Raw genomic sequence first — 16499 nt, forward strand, 5'->3', positions numbered from 1 at the left:
GCAAGCCAATCTCAAGGTTGTATAATTTATACATTCTTTGATAATAAATATACTTGAAACATTAGGGGAGATTCAGAACTAGAATATCATTGACAGAATCAACCTCTTGGAACACTGTAAAGACTGGGAAGGGCATGAGATGTTTGATGGTGGTAATGGTGGTAGTATGTGAAGGCTAGTGCTATCGAAGCCAAATAAAAGACAACCTTAAATGCCTTTGGAAGGGCAGGGTAAGACTGAGAATAAAAGTGATGAAAGGAAGAGACTGTTGAAGTCCTATCAACTACGATGGATGGCAAATCACCAGAGAGTGAAAAGAGAAGATCTAACAGAAGCATTGCTAGGGACAGTGACATTGTCAGAACACAACTTACAGAGATTGATAACCTAAGAGACTGGATGAAGTGCAGCCAAGATCACTGTAGGAGTTGGTAAGTTTACAATCGATATTGCTCAATAATATTCCTGTCCCTGGAAATGACAAAGGAAATAAAGTAAGAATCTGAGATGCAGCATGCAAAGGTTGGTGAGTAGTAGAACTTGGAAGGAGCATTGTCAAATTCATTATTTTGGGTCATAGCACGAAATGGCAACAATATGCTCAATGTATTGGGAAAAATAGTAAGGGAGGGGAACTAAGCAAGACTGGAAAAAAAGAGCTAGTATCTGCAGAGAACCCCAGAGAAAGATCTTTAAGTGGATGGTGTGAGTGCAGAAAAAGAAGTTGCTCAAATGAAAACAAGTGGAGGAGGCTAGAGGCAGATGAGGCCAGTTGGGCCCCCTGTTCAGAAAGAAGTAGGGGGCAGTCCTGGAGAATATACAAAGATTGGACATCTACTGTATGGGAAAAGAAGATTAGACTGGCATAGAACAGTGCACATCTCACAAGTAGCTGGGGAGAGCTTTGGGTATAAGGGAACAGCAAGGATGGGAAGAATGAGTTGAGGGTGCTGGAGAACAAGCTGAACAATAAATCTATCATGGCAGTGTAGACCTTGGGAAGGCGGCAGAAGTGGCCTGCACTGGGTTCATAGACTAAGAAACCAGAGGCCATGGAAAGGAACTGCCATTACCAGGTGTTAATCCAAACTGCTCAATTTCTCTCAGCACTTTTGCTCCCTGAGCTGCAGGGAGCAAAGTGCAAATGGCAAGTGCTTGCTGCAGAGCCAGCACATTGTTTGAACAGGGAACATATTTCCAAGGATTTGCAGCCAGAGAGCACACAGAGAAGAACCAAAAAGGCTGACATATATCAAGCTCTTTGCATTTATTCTAAAACCTCTGGCTTTAAAACCAAGAAGTCACATTCTCAAGGGTCCATTGAGATTGAGAGAACTAGAGGTCATTTAAGCAGCTGACTACAAACTTCTTTCCCTGGAATTTCAGGCTAGGTTAATTGATTAGGATTGCAGAAGAGCCCAAGATATCTGGTAATGCAGGTGATGACAAGAGGGCGTATAGGAGCGAGATATATCAACTAGTGGAGTGGTGCTGCAGCAACAACCTGGCACTCAACGTCAGTAAGACAAAAGAGCTGAATGTGGACTTCAGGAAGGGGAAGACAAAGGAACACATACCAATCCTCAAAGAGGGATCAGAAGTGGAGAGAGTGAGCAGCTTCAAGTTCCTGGGTGTCAAGATCTCTGAGGATCTAACCTGGTCCCAACATACTAATGTAGTTATAAAGAAGGCAAAACAGCAGCTATACTTTATTAGGAGTTTCAAGAGATTTGGTATGTCAACAAATACACTCAAAAACTTCTATAGATGTACTGTGGAGAGCATTCTGACAGGCTGCATCACTGTCTGGTATTGGGGAGTGGGGGGGGGCAACTGCACAGGACCAAAAGAAGCTGCAGACGGTTGTAAATCTAGTCAGCTCCATCTTGGGTACTAGCCTACAAAGTACCCAGGACATCTTTAGGGAGCAGTGTCTCAGAAAAGCAGCATCCATTATTAAGGACCTCCAGCACCCAGGGCATGCCCTTTTCGCACTGTTACCATCAGGTAGGAGATACAGAAGCCTGAAGGCACACACTCAGTGATTCAGGAACAGATTCTTCCCCTCTGCCATCCGATTCCTAAATGGACATTGAAGCTTTGGACACTACCTCACTTTTTAAGATATACAGTATTTCTGTTCTTGCAGAGTTTTTTAATCTATTCAATATACATAATTGACCTACTTGTTTATTTATTATGTTTTATTTTATCTATTATTTTTTTCTCTGCTAGATTATGTATTGCATTGAACTGCTGCTGCTAAGTTAACAAATTTCACGTCACATGTCGCTGATAGTAAATCTGATTCTAATTCTGATCTGAGCTTCACGCTATTGATTCAATGTAGTTACAACTCTTAAGGTAAGTTGTATTGTGCCAGTTTGGCCTGATTGATGTAGAATTTCAAGAACCATGGAGTGGGGATGAAGGGGGTTCAATGTCATCTTCCTGGACTGGTTTGGAGAGAACATTTTCCCCCTACATCCACCCCAAGAATATTTCACTCTCTTCTTGCTCTTTTCAGACAACAAAAATGACTGGGTGGGGAAGGAGAAGGGGCTCGATCTTTTGGAGGACTATGCATTTTACTTATTTAAACACACAAGACCAACAACACAGCCAATGAGTGCAAAATCAAATAGCATCAGGAAATGGATGATTTAAGTTTAAAGATACAGAGGGCAATTTTCTTCAGGGAGCAGGGAGGAATGAATGTAAAGTTACAACATCCATTAAGAATGCTAACATTCAACTCTTGGATATTGTCACCAATTTTTATTGTTAAAGAGAAAAAGGCAGATATGCACTATCGAATAAGCAGTCACTACACAAGGGCATTTGGCCCTTCACATGAGAAGCACAGCTTGTCCTTTGTCCATGACCGCCCCCCCCCACCCAACCAACCCACTGGGTCCTGTAATTCTTACTGATTCAATTCCCTTCAGAAAGCCACACATCTGCCTTTGCCACCCCACCAAAACAACACATTGCAGGCATTGCAGAGAAATGTTTCCCCAGATTGCCTTTGTTGCTTTGAATTTGCTTCTCAACTTGAGTTTGAGTGCTCTGAACTCTTGCCCAATTATACACTTAAGTCATCACACAACATTTCTTATCACTGGTCTGGATGGTAATAGTAATCATCGTCTGTTGCATTGGTTGTATTTGTAACTTTAAAAGAAATTACTGAAACAAGTGAGCACAGTAGTATAGTAGTTAGCATAACACTTTACAGAGTCAGCAATTGGGTTTCAATTCCCATCACTGTCTGTAAGAAGCTTAAATGTTCTCCTCTTGACCACTTTGGATTCCTTCGAGAACTCCAGTTTCCCCCCACATTCCAAAGACATATAGGTTAGAGTTAGTAAGATGTGGGCATGCTATGTTGGCACCAGAAGCATGATGATACTTGAGGATTGTTCCCAGCATTTCCTTGGATTGTGTTGGTCATTCGTGCAAACGACACATTTCATTGTTTTTAATGTACATGTGACAAATAAAGCTAATCTTAATCTTTGAAGAAAAACAAGAAAACCTTGCTGTAACCACTTGGTTTTGTATACAAAGCGCCTGGTTTGGCTTATCGGCTGGAGTGTACTGCATTGATACCGAAAATAAAATACGTGTTTTGTTTTCCTCCTTTTACACAGATGAGGGAAGCTTATCTTTGGTTCTCTCCTCTCTACGACTCAAGGGACAAGAACACCCAACACAAGAAAGTTCTGAGTTTTAATCTCGAATAGTTCCATTTATGGTCAGATAATGTATACAGTATACAATCTCAAGTACTTGTCTTCACTCTCAAAGAATCTGTACAAGCAGTATGTTATATTGGCACACGTTGTCTTCATTCAGTTAATCTTCTTAACTTGGGTCAAAGATCTTTCATTTTTAAAAAAACATTCAAGAACCATCATTTCCCACAACAGTTGTGTGAAATATTGACCTGTTGCATTGGATAATGGTGATTTTTATTATAAATTACTTAAATAGTCAAAGGCTTACGTGGAAGTTGGTCAGGGGCGTGGGGTTGGGAAGGCACGGTGTGCAAGAGGGGGCAATCCTTGGCACAAATTTAAATACTCACTTATGCGCATTGAAGCTTACACATCTTGCATCACAACCGGTGGACTTTGCAAATAGATATAACCACTGATGACTGTCAGGTTGAACAGTCAAAGTCTTGCATGCACAATAAACAGTCATTGAGAGGAGAGAACAGACAAGAGGTTTCTCCTCATCAATATGACAGGGGAAATCAAAACACATTTTATTTTTGGCTTGAATACAGTACACTCCAGATAAGACAAACCAAACACACTGTATGCAAAACCAAGTGGCTACAGCGAGTGAATTATTTTTCTCCTGCCTTTCAATGACATTCAATAGTCAAAATAAGCAATAATGCAAGTTGAGACACCACTAACCCTTTAAGTTAGCAAGTTACAAAAATGGATTAACAATTGAACACAGATTTTCTCTTTGCATGTAATCTGGTGAAAACAGTACCATCTGCCTTGGTTCCCTGTATTAGAAAGATTTGATCGTATTATTTTGGAAAGCTGCCTTTTCTCAACATTGCATGTGTTCACCAAAGGTATCAAAAGGTGTCTGAGTCATCCTTCCTTCTGGGAAAAGGCTGTATCTCTGCATTCAAGTGTGGTACAGAGAAAAATGTCAAGCCAAAATTATTGGTGCCCACTAGCAGTGTGCCACCTTGCCATATCAACAATGTACTGCTTTAACCTCATCTAATCATCACATCCATTGTTCAAGTGGCAAAAGATTTTTTTCCTCTATCCATTGCATTCACAAGCAGTTGAAATGTGTAACCTTTAAGTTTTTTTTGCCAGCATCACTGAGATACAATTCAAAAGATAAACATGAAAGATTCTGCAAACACTGGAAATCTTGAGCAACACACATAACATGCTGGAGGAACTTAGAAGGATATTCATAGATGCTGCCTCACTTGCCAAGTTCCTCCAGCATTCACATGCTACTGCTTTCCCTCTATCTTCATGCCTTTTATCAATACACTCCTTAAAAACTTTTTCCCCGCATCTGGGTCTTAATTTCTTGTTGCACAGTGACAATTTTTTTTGAACTTGCTTATGCATATGAAGCTCGTGACACTTTATTACAAAAGGCACCACCTAAATGCAAGTTGTTGTTTCTTTGCAGGCTTCCTGTTAAAGCTTACAGACATTTTAGCAATAGCTTTAATAGGATCATAGATTAAAATTAAGTATTGCCAAATAGGCATGAGTAGCATTTGAACAGAAATTATAAAACCAAACCCTGAAATTATCAGTGGTGTCATAGTATACTTCCCATTACATTTCCTTAATACCTTAAATACATAATTTATCTATAACATGAGGAGAACCATCTAATTCGCACAGTGGGCAATAATACATTTAAAGAACCACAGCTCCTTAATACCGGTATTTACATTTTACCAAATTAACTATTAGTGAGCTTACATTAAAAGATTAGATCAGTGTAAATTTCAATCGAGGCAGAACAAAAAGCGATACTTACTACAGAGAAATGTAAAATACAGAGATATGTAGAGGTTCAAATAAGAACACCAAGTTAGCAAACGTATATTGTATGTTTCACCAGCTATCACCAGAAGAATGCACGCAGTACACTGCAGCTGACTTTAAAAATAACTGCAACTATGAAAGAATTAGATTTAAAGACTTGGCTAACTACTGAGTGAATGGTCAATGCCGTTACAAGAAGCTAAATAATAGAGCAATAAGGTGGTGACGTTTAACATCAACTCATCACTGGCTCTAACGAAAATTTACCGGCGACTATCCCGGAAACCGCATCACAAACGGTGTCAAGCCCACTCGACCGTTAAACATAAAAAAATAGAGCGCGATCGTATATCCCTATTATAACAGACTAATAACCATTCAAAAGCGAAAATAAATTTCCCTACCTTAAGTGTAGATTATAATCGTTAATTGCCTTCCTATTTAAGAGTTGTACAGGGATTTAAATGGCGCTTGACTGGGCGAGTCTTTTCTCCAGAGGAGTCTTTAGAAAATATACATACAACCCCTCTCCCAAAGAGATCCGTGTTAATGAAAGTGCTCTTTTTTTAAGCCGGTGTAGATATTTACGATTGTTTTCATCAATAAGATGTAGACAGTTATTGGCCTGAAGATAAGAGGGCTGACTGATATTAGAGAGGGCCAGTAAAAACTGTTAACAGAACTGACTTGCCGCAGCCCCTCCTCAGTACCGTTACTACGTAACAATGGAAGCCGTTGGTCTCAGCTCCGCTATTTATTGACGTGATGTCACGTCACGCGGATAACCAGAGCGCCTGCCTGAAAGTGCCCAAATGCGGTCTGGGAGTTGTGGTACGCCACCTTCATCCGGATGCTTGTGTTTTTTGGGCACTTTTTCAGCAGCAGAGAAAAGAACAGTAGAATAAAAACCAAGACCTTCAAATATTGAAAATCCGAAGTAAAAGCAGAAAATGCTGCAGCTCGGGCAGCAATGTGGAGAAAGAAACAGTTAATGTGTCAATTACCTTAAATGAAAACTGCCCATGTTAGCTTCATAGAACAGTACAGCACAGGAGCAATGTTGTGCCGAAAACTAATTCCTCCTGCCTACACAATGTCTATATCCCTCCATCTTCCTCACATTCATGTGCCTATCCAAAAGTCTCTTGCAAGCCTCTAATGTATTTGCCTCTACCACCACACCAGGCAACGCATTCCATCATCCACCATCCTCTGAGTAAAAAAAGCTCCCCCCCCCTCCCTTTGAACCTACCCCCCTCACTTTCAATACATCCCCTCTGATAGTATTAGACATTTTTACCCCGGGAAAAAATCCTGTCTACTCTATCTATGCCTCGCATAATCTTATAAACCTCTATCAGATCTCCCCTAAGCCTCCGCCGCTCCAAAGCCCCTGTCATCCGTGAAATCCACACTGACGAAAGTCACGTCAATTTCTGGCCAACGCTGCTGGTAACACAGGTAAACAATCATCCATTCATGACACGTGGTTGAAGGTATAAACACATCCTCACATTCACCGTTAGGCAAAAGTCAACGAACGTACGCTGCATTTTCTGTAACGGCGATTGTTGTCCTCTATTAGCTGCATCAAAGTTTAGTCCATGGATAGCAGTGAGGAGACACTTCTGGCGCCCAAGGGAAGTGTTTGCGAGCTCTCCACATCAATCCAACGGATTATAGGAAAAATCGAGGCTGCGCAGCTGGCTAGAGCAAGACAGGTAAAAAATATCGATGGGAAATATGATCAGTTTTCAAGAGAAAATAAAACAATCTTTTTTAAAAATCACAACAGTTGCCCCAAAGATAAAAGGATGATATTTGGGTGGACGGTGTACACCTTCGTAATATTTGTTTTCGGTTAAACAGCCAGCGCTGAAGGGAGGAGCGGCTTTCAGCATAATTCCAGCTACAGCCAACAGCGAAGTAGCATTTGTTACAGCACCAAAACCACAGTCCGAAAATGTGGGTCGATTTATTTTGTCTTTAACTGCTCAGCAGTTCTTGGACACTAGTGAGTTTATTTACTGAAGACGTCCCACCGGGGCGGTCGCTCCTGAGCCCTCCTCGTGGCTGCCTGTCTGGTAGTACATGGGCTGGAATCAGGAAGACTAGTATTTTGGCCAGTGTAGCCTTTATCAATCTACATCATTTGGTGTTTCTCTGAATCATTCCTACCTTCACCCTCGCCTCCATCAATTTACCTGTGTTGCTCCGAAAGCAAAATGCAACAGATGGTGGAAATCTGAACTTAAAACAGAAAATGCTGGAAATGCGACGTCTGAAGCAACAGAGTTAAAGTTACAGGTCAATTATCTTTAATCCATTGTTTCTCTTTTCAGAGGCTGGCTGACCTGCTTGGTATTTCTAGTAGCCATTTTAATTCCTTCTGCTATCTTCATTATTCACCCCATTTCAACAGAAAACAAAAGCATACCTTATTGACAACAAAGGCTTTAATTCAAACTCACTGGGAAAATTAAGGAATACAAGCATTTTAATTAAAACATTTTAAGATTAAATCTCTCTTACTGTAATGCTGCATTGAGCACTATAGGGATATTAACAATATCAATTCACTTTACTGCAAAGTTTTGAGGGCAAGAACTACCATACTTCAGAGAAGGAGAATTAACTGCATGATGAGTCTAAGTTAGTCTGGCGTGAACTTCGACAGCATGATGGAGGAACAGAACTTTTCCCACTGAACCTACATGGTATGCACAGAAACAGACCATTCAGCCTAACTACCTCATGCCAGTATTTCTACCCCACCCCTGCTGTTTTTCATCTTCACACTGAGGACAGTGCAGCCTCTGTCCATTTGAGGAAGGGTGGTCAAAGATTAAGTCCTCAAGCTTGGCATAAACTCTATGGTTTACCAGGCAGCAGTGATTCTCACCCTCTTGATTGCTTCAGACACATGAATTACCAACAAAAAGTGTCTTGAAAAACCAAGCGGTACCACCAAGGCTATTGATACTGTATCCAGGGAAAACAATTAAATTCAGATTTCTATTATTATCAGTATACATGAAGATCAGGCTTCATTGTGATGGGTTGGATTGAAACAATGCAAGGGATTGCTATAAAGGTTGCTGTTTATTGCCCACTGCACACTATGCAGATAAGATGGTTTTGGGTCATCTTCTGGACCTTGAATACTGTCTTTTTTTGTATTTGTGTGTTTAATTAGCAAATGCAGTAAACTTCTAAATTACTTGTTTGAGGAGAGGGGAGTGCAAAAGTACTCAAAGAATTTTGTTTTATTTCAGCAGGGACAAATGATTAGTCAGGGCTTGTGGGAAGTCATTGTGTGGGGAGGGTGCATGAGAACACTGAAGCCCAAGTAGTAATTTTTTTATAATTATATAAAACAAAAAAGAATGTTAATGTGAATGTAGGTCCCTTGGAAGATGAGAAGGGAGAATTAATATTAGGTAAATGGCCAAGGCCTTGAATGACAATCAGTCTTCTCGGTGGAGGACACGTCTAACATGCCAAAAAGAGATGTTAGATGCAATGAGAGATGCAGACCTCAATACAATTGCTGTCACAAAAGAGGCAGCAATGAGCAAACAAGTGGGCTTAAAGGTAGACAAGTTCCTTGGTCCTGATAGAATACATCCCAGAGTACTGAAAGAAATGGTGGAAGTTACAGTAGATGTGTTTGTGATAATTTTCCAAAACTTTCTGGACTCTGGGGAGGTCGCGGCAGATTGGAAGACAGTCAGTGTAATGCCACTGTTTAAAAAAATAATGCGGGCAAAAGGTGGGTAATATAGGCCTGTTAGCTTAATGTCTGTAGTTGGATAAATGCTTGAAGTTATTGTTAAAGAAGAAATAGTGAGACATCTGGATAGAAATAATTCCATCAGGAAGACAACATGGATTCAGGAAGGGCATCTGTTTGTCAAACTTACTGGAGTTCTTTGAGAATATAACAAGATCAGATGCTGAGGCCATCCATTGGTTGGGATTGACCATTGGTGTTGCATTCTAGCTGTTATATGCGGTATGATATGGAGAGCAAGCTGTTGCCCATGTAGCAGGCTCCCCCTCTCCACACTGCTGATGAATCCAAAGGAACGGCTGAGACCTGTACAATTTGGCACCAGCGGCGAGCAAGAGTTGCCAGCCAGCATTGAACTCAATGTAGGACTGCCTTAGGGACTCCAGCTCTGGATTTTTCCCTCGGGGGCTATTCCCAAAGCCTTCCCATGAGTGGGTATAGCTGCAAGATAGCAGAGTTTTGAGATCAGAGTTTTCCTTCTCCTAGATAAGCTACCAACCACAGCTAATGAGCCCCAACTGCCGAAAGTGATGAGTTTTAAGGGGCCAGTAACCTGCCTTTGCCCTTCACCTGTCAGTAGAAATGGTTTGCTGGGCTTAGTAGTTAAGCTACACGTGAAGGCCAGAAGCTGGACTTGGTTGTCAGAGGCTATTTGAGATGCACGCTATTGGGAACATTTAATAAGTAGTGGGAGATTCACCCCACTAACCCCCTCCCACCCACCCCGGCTATGACAACCTTAAGGAACCAACAAGAGTAGTGGATAGAGGGGAACAGAAGGATGTTGTATACTTGGACTTCCAGAAGGCATTTGATAAAGTGGTGCACAAAAGACTTATCCATAAGATAAGCATGCATAGAGTTGGGGGTAATATATTAGCATGTATTGAGGATTGGTTAAATAATAGAACCATGTTAGCAACGTAATTTCTAGCTCCATCATGTTCAGCACTGGCGTCCCACAGGGCTGCATACTCAGCCCGCTGTTGTTCACAATGCTGATGTATGACTGTACTGCCGGATACAGCTCTAACCATGTTATTAAGTTTGTTGATGACACAACAGTGGTTGGCCTCATCGCAACAATGATGAGCCGGCATACAGAGAGGAGGTAGAGCAGCTTGTGGACTCATATGAACACAATGACTTGAGTCTCAACGTGGACAAGACTAAAGACATAATTGTAGACTTCAGGAAGGTGCAGGCTGATCATTCCCTATTGCACATCAATAGCTGCTCCATGGAGATAGTTAAGAGCAGCAAGTTTCTTGGAGTGCACATCACAGATGATCTCACCTGGTCCCTCAGCACCATCTCTTTAGTCAAGAAAGCACAGCAGCGTCTCCACTTCCTGAGGAGATTGAGGTGAGTGAGGCTCCCCACTCCCCCCCCCCCCCCGCCCCGCTCTTCTAACCACATTCTACCGGAGCACCATCGAGAGTGTCACCGTCTGGTATGGGATTTGCAAGGCATCTGACAGCAAGGCCCTGCAACAGCTTGTGAGGGCTCCTGAGAGAATCATAGGGGTCTCTCTCCACCCCATCCAAGACATATACCAGAAGTACTGTGTTCGCAGAGCCCTTAGCATTGTCAAGGATCACTCCCATCCACGCCACAATCTCTTTGACCTCCTACCATCAGGCAGAAGGTACCACAGTTTAAGAACAAGGACTGTTAGGCAGGGTAACAGCTTCTTCCTCTAGACTGAGAGACTTCGGAACACCCTGCTACCTCCCTGTACAGCACCAGTAGCATTATACTGTTGTATATTTAACTACATGTGTCGTATATGCACCTTATGTCAACTTGTATATCGACAGATTTTTTTGATTATCTGTTAATATTATTGCATTAATATTATTTTATGTGATATATGTACTGTGTTTTGCACCTTGGTCCCAGAGGACAATTTTTGTTTGACTGAATACATGTATACGCTTGAATGACAAACTTGAACTTGAAAAGGCAGAGAGTTGGGATATATGGGTGTTGCTCTGGTTGGCAGTCAATGGTGATTGGAGTGCTACAGGGGTCAGTGTTGGGTCTGCAACTGTTCACGATATACATTAATGATTTGGAAGAGGGGAATTGCGAGGAAAAGCAAATCGCACAAAGTATGCAGAGAGATACACATACAGGAGGTTAAGTGAATGGGTAAAGCCTGGCAGATGGAATATAATGTTGGTAAATGCAAGGTCATCCACTTGAAGAAAGATAGACTGGCTTTAGAGGTGGTGCAGAGGAGGTTCGCCTGGTTGATTCCAGAAATAAAGGGTTTAGTCTATGAGGAGAGATTGAGATGCCTGGTACTATACCCACTAGAATTTAGAAGAATGAGAGGGGATCTTATAGAAACATATAACATTATGAAATGTATAGATAAGATAGATGCAGGAAAGTTGTTTCTACAAGTAAGTGGGACTAGAATTAGGGGACATAGCCTCAAGATTCTGGAGAATAGATTTAGGACAGAGATTAAAAGAAACCGGTTTTGCCAGCGAGTAGTGAATCTGTGGAATTCTCTGTCCAGGGAAGCAGTAGAGGCTACCTAATTAAATATATTTAAGACACAGTTAGATAGATTTTTGCACAGCAGAGGGATTAAGAATTATGAGGAAAAGGTAGGTAGGTGTAGCTGAGTTTACCCAAATCTTATTGAATGGTGGAATAGGCTTGACAGGCCAGATGGCCGACTCCTGCTCCTACTTCTTATGTTCCTAAACAGACTAGCTTGCAAGTTAGTAAAGACACTATGAAACAAAAGATTATTTTCTACGGTCATTGAGTACATCTGAAATGAGCTAGGAATTTGAACGGAGGGTCCTACTAGTGGGATTGAGCTGGGATGATGATGATGATGATTGCATTAGATTACTCCCACATAATGGCCTTGGCAACATTGCTGACTTAAACATCAATTTCATTGTTCTGTGGGACCTTACTATTGGTTGCAGCATTTTTCCCCAGTAATAGATATGCACAGTACTCATTTGAGAGTCCTTCAGCAGCAATAAAAGCTATAGAAAATGCAAGTCATTCTTCAATGAAATTAAGTTAAGTTATTTTCCATTTTAAACAGCAGAGATGTGGATAGGATGAGGAAAGTGATGTGCCTTTAGAATTTAATGGCATCAAGTAAAGTCTCCAAAACAAAAAGTCCAGATTTATGCAACTATTTGCTTGAATATTTACCTTCCTTTGATTTCTCCTTTCAATATTTTCCAACAGGAAATTGCAGACCGCTTAAAGGACATTCTGGACAAAATTAATTTTGCACTAAACAGCACAAGATGTGACTACCACCAAGTGCAAAATGTCACCTTCACCTCTGAGAAGAAAGACAGGGAGTGCTTGATAGATACAATCACTGAGTTTGCAACTGGCACCAACACCAAAGAGGAAATCCTTAAGTGTGTTCTACAGTGGCTGTCAAACAGCAGTATGTGATTAATATAAACTTGACAGTCTCCAGTGGCTTTATGTACTCAGGAAGCAATTGTAACCCAATCCATTCATTAGGACTGGCTGGATTGTGTACAATGCTGTTTTTACAGTTTGTCCAGTTTTACACTCTCCTCTATCTGCTTTTGGTGCTTCAGACATTGTACAGAACTTAACTCCTTATCCAACCCAGGTTTTATTTTCTTTTTTAAGATTGAAGAAGTTGATTCTTTATTTAACTTGTTTTTTTCCCTTTTTAATCTGTTTATTTGGCCTTACCATCCAGGCAATTTGGGGTTTATTTGTTCTAAAAGGAACTTTATTGAAAATAACAAAAAATTAAAACATCCTTTACATCCAAGCCCTTCTGCTTTCTTGGTCACCAATCATGGATAACTTCCAGTGAAAGTGTTGTGCTCAAGGGGCAGGTAGTCAGCACAGATGCAATCTCTAGCAGCCTGTTGCCTGGATCTGTGATTGGCCACAACTAGGAGCAGACTGATAAAAAGGTCCCCTGACCAACTTGCAACTCCCATCCTATAACCACCACCCCAGAGTTCAAAGTTCAGGTGCTTGGGGCTGAAGTGCAACCAGAAGTCAAGGAGCAACCCCTACAGATAGTCAAAGGGGAATTGCAATCTCACACATTCCAAATATACATGGAACACTGACTCCAGCAGGCAACAGTAATTATGTGGCTTTGGTATCCATGAAGATTAAAAACCTGTTGCACAACCCTATATGTAATATTCTCTAGCCTAGGTTCCCAGTGTAAACAGGGAAGAATCACACATGCAGAAACTTGTATTGGGGACCCTGTCATTGCCAGATGGAAGTCAGACCACCACAATGTGTTTGGATAGCAGATGAGGGTGAGGAAGTGGACAAATGCAACAAAGCCTATTCAGGAAACCTGTTGTGTGGTGTGGAACAGCAAAGAGTGCATTTCTGAAAAATAGCTCAAATTGTGTGAAACTGTCTCCAAGGATTTGGATCTGATGAGCAATTAAGGAGAAGCAGGGATCAGCTCAGTCAGGATCATCCCACACCCTTTAGATCACTTGATATCCACAGTGATAAGGGTCCCCGAGGCTTTGACTAGTGACTTTAGTGTTGAATGGAAACTCCTTCACCGTCTGGTTCATCCCCATATTTCAGACATTTAGAAAGCCAGAGTGCACCTCTTCATCAGTGAGGGAGCATTGTTAGTGGATAAAACCTTGCCCCAGACCCTGACAAGGTCCTGGTGAAAGATGAGCAACTTCTCAGAGGAAGCATAGGTAATGCTTGCCAATGAGAGGTGCATATTGTTCTGAAGGCAGTGGCCCTGGATGCTGTCACCAATGCACATCATCTGGGAGGATGCTCCATGTACAGTATCTCTACAGCATCCAAAGAATCACAACCTGGGTACAGTCAATCCCTCCTCCAACAGGAATATCAAGACAATGAAGGAGACTCAGTATTTTTTTTCCCCAGAAAAAATGACAATAGTTTCTTTTGGATCTTGGCAGCAAAAGTAGGGGGACAAGACCAAAGTGACCAACTGGTAACACAGCATGACCAGCTAGTTTATGACCAGCACTCAGACGCTGTAAGAGAGCACTTCTGTCCAGTGCCCTAGCCAAGTGGTGACTTTTGCTCCCAGCTCCTGCCATTTTGCCAGCTACGCTCCCTTGGCAGGGCTCAGGTAGACTCCCAATTAAAGGTGCATGATGCTCCATGCAAATAGAGCGCATCAGACACTGAATACAAGGAATCAGGAATATTTCTTGAAGAATGCAGCCAAAAAATACTCACCATTCCTCTACAAGTCAAGAAGAAATGTGACTATAAGGAGCATGTCACTGGTGTAAGCTGAGAGGATGACTCTCAAACCTAGCACCTTTAAAGCCAAATTCATCAACCTCTTCCAATGAAGGCATAGAAATGCTTCCATGCAGATGAATTAGCCAGATCTGAAGCATCCTTCCCAAAGTGAAAGTGCTATCAAAGACCTGTTAATTATAAACAGACATTCTGCAGCAGCATACAGAATTCAAACCTGGGCCACAAAATGGAACCCAAATCTGAATACATACAGAATCTCAAAAAGGTGTTTGCAATCTACTTTGTCAAACACCTTTTCCTAGACAAGGGAAACAAAGGTTTCTGAAGCACATTGCTTTAGATGGGTAGACCAGGTCCTATACAAAATGGACGTTGTCATAAATGAATCAATACAAGATCAGCTAGGACTAATTAGGATAGATCATGTGAGAGCATAGATGGGCAGATGGGTTCCTGGCATAGATCTTGTAATTTGTGCTGAGGAAGGGAGACCAGGCAACAATTTCTTAAAAGGCAGAGATTGCCCTCTTAGGCATCAGAATGGCAACAGCTCTATCCATAAGTGGTGTTTTATCTGTTTTAGCAGGCTTCGCCCCCCTCCCCTCACAAATTTGGTACAGTTCATATCTAAGCCTTCACTATCTTTTTAAAAATTACACTGATTGACTTCAGGACCAGCATCAGTTTAAACCGCTGGTCAATAGCCAGCTGCACTTCATTGTATCTAACCTTCGTTTCCAAGGAAATCCCCAGTGGGGATGAGTTGCACTGTAATTCATTAGGAGGCACAAGGTGATGTACTCTAGGTTACCCCAGTGCATCTCATTGTACCCATCCTTTACCAGGCAGTCACAACTGGTGGCTGGCACACCTATCCCACACCAGGTGATGAGAGTCTCATCTGTGCCAAAAGACCCCACTCCATCATGGAAATTTTACAAAAAAAAGGAAAATTCTGGAAATACTCAGCAGGTAAACAGCATCTGGAAAGAAAGAGAATTAATCAGGTCGAAATGAAGGGTCTTCAATCAGAAATTTTAGCTGTGTTTCTCTTCCCACAGATGCAGCTTGACTTCTGAGTATTTTTTAGCAGGTTCTGTCTTTATTTTATAACTCCATTGTGATCCCACTGCCAGAACTAATGGCAAAGCAGAAATCCTTGGGCTGGAAATCTAGCCAGTGCAAGTCCCAAGAGGAAGAGAGGGAGATAACTAGTCATACTATTTATACTGACAGGTAACAATTTACATTATTAATATTTGCAATAGTTCCTGCTTGTTTAGGCAGTTCCTGGGCAGTTTTGAGCCAAGATTGTGACCACTGTTTCTGGCACAGGGCAGAGGAGAGAACAACCGGGGGTGCCAACATTGAAAAGAAAATATAGAGGTTGGAACAGCTCTTCTGAATTTGCACTATCTTTTTGTAGGTGTCACACTGTGCCCCATCCAAGGTCCAAAATACATGGTGGCTGTAGTTCCCCAAAACTGGACACTGTATTGACTGTTTGTTGCTGCTCTGTACAGCAGCAGAAGACATACTAGAAGCTGCTCTCCTGAAGATCAAACAGAATTGGTGACCTTACCTCCCCCAGATGTTGCAGACAGGGGACGAGAAGCTCATTGGCAGGAGAGCCCCATTCATAGTAAGCTCCTTGCTGTGGACAAGGCCGCAGCATATTTGGCCTTCCAGAAATGGGTATCATGATAGTGTAGCAGTTAGCATGATGCTATTACAGCTTGGGGGGTTCCAGAGTGCAGAGTTCAATTCTGTCACCACCTGTAACAGGTCTGTTCGTCCTCCCTGTAGAATGTCTGTGTTTTCCCTGGGTGATCCAGTTTCTTCCTGCAGTCCAAGGACATACCAGGTAGGTTAATTAGTCA

General features: G+C 41.7%; 1 protein-coding gene across 4 annotated transcripts in view; it reads right to left on the reverse strand.

Moving 5' to 3' along the window:
- LOC140191373 (cysteine/serine-rich nuclear protein 2-like) overlaps nt 1–16499 on the reverse strand; it is a 103035-nt gene that overhangs the window by 64280 nt on the left and 22256 nt on the right. For 3 of the 4 annotated variants that reach the window (XM_072248733.1, XM_072248734.1, XM_072248730.1), the window contains exon 1: nt 5960–6262. The exons of the other annotated variant lie outside the window; for it this stretch is intronic. The gene's annotated coding sequence lies outside the window, so the exon portion shown is untranslated. Of the gene's footprint in view, nt 1–5959; nt 6263–16499 lie in introns of those variants that run through there. 4 annotated transcript variants of the gene reach the window in all.

The sequence above is a fragment of the Mobula birostris genome, chromosome X (genome assembly GCF_030028105.1).
Source record: "Mobula birostris isolate sMobBir1 chromosome X, sMobBir1.hap1, whole genome shotgun sequence".
NCBI lineage: Eukaryota > Metazoa > Chordata > Chondrichthyes > Myliobatiformes > Myliobatidae > Mobula > Mobula birostris.